Source organism: Penaeus monodon, chromosome 28, assembly GCF_015228065.2.
Source record: "Penaeus monodon isolate SGIC_2016 chromosome 28, NSTDA_Pmon_1, whole genome shotgun sequence".
In the NCBI taxonomy this organism is placed as follows: domain Eukaryota; kingdom Metazoa; phylum Arthropoda; class Malacostraca; order Decapoda; family Penaeidae; genus Penaeus; species Penaeus monodon.
In genome coordinates this window covers 19,343,167-19,344,564 of record NC_051413.1, presented here as the reverse complement: position 1 = coordinate 19,344,564, position 1,398 = coordinate 19,343,167, and positions in this window count along the sequence as shown.

Sequence of the window (1,398 nt, the reverse complement as noted above, 5' to 3'; positions counted from 1 at the left end):
AATTATTGCTGCAATGTCTGTGTTCCATTTGGGACTTTATGATATACCAGCACTGTGAATTGACTACCTAACCTAGCATATAAAATTGACCTGTTCACATATTGGGTAATGTGACTCCTTCATGGTAGAATGGAAACGTCTACTGGTGTACATACATACAAAGTTTTTAACTCAACTGTAGATATTGTACTTACAGGCTGTAATTATTTTTCTAATAGCCATATGTTGTAACTGTGCTCTTTTCAATAAGTAAAAATCTAGTAATTGTTGATAGTATGGCATGTAAATCATTATGGCCAGAATAAAGATATTCTGTTCACACCTTGTATGTTTTTATATTTGTCACCCTCTCGAGTGTAGGAATGTTGAAGGAGTGAAGGTTGTTTGTCTTTTCTAACTGAAAACTGTGGGCTTGGCAAAATGTCTGAACACTTGCAAACCAGCAATATTGAAAGAGGATTTTTTAAATAAAGAAAAGTAAATGAGTAAATGTCAAAAAGGAAATCTGATTACATGCTAAGATATACCAGGTAATTGTAAGATGGGAAGAGGATAGGTCAAGTGTACCCCCTTCTATAGCCAGACATCCATGAAACAAGATTATATGCTACATCAATATGCTTGAATGGTGTTATTTTTGTAAATAAGTATCTAATAGCATTTTGGAAATAATATGAAATGTGTTATTTTTGAGTCCACAAAAAATCATAAGTAACACCTCAATTGTAAGACATTAATGCAGTCTCAATATAATACAATGTCAGGGAACAGCATGAATAGTAGTCCACATACAAGGAGGACAAGGATGTTGTCAAAAGGCTGGTTATGGGTATTATAAATACTACTAAATAATGCTACAAAGCAAGGTTTCTTATTCAAGGATTAATGTATTAACTTGACAATAAATATCAAATGCATGACAAGTGTAAAAAAAAAATCTGAGACGGATTTGTCCTAGAACAATCAAGGAGGACAAAAAAAAAAAAACAGTCACCATGTAACACATTATAACTCCTTGTAAAAAATCCCTCAGCGACAGGGTTGGTGATCCACTGATGCGTCAACAGGACATACTTGTCTGATTACCTTGGGCAAAGGTAGTCTACTCCCGGTTAATTTGCATGACATTCAAAGGCTTATTATAGTGTCCTTTTGGGACTGTGGTTTGAGCTTTTTCTTAGAGAATAATGTAAGGTCTATAAAATAGGAGAAACAAGAAAAAAATGGAAAATTATATGTATAAATGTCATTACATATTTATTAATTTGTATACCTTGTCCATTAGTTTCAGTTGCCTTCCATGTCTATGTACACCTGGATTTATGGACGGTAGGTGAGGGTGGAGGCGATGTTCACCTCATCTGAAATAAACTTCACCAATGAATATTTTTCTCCAAC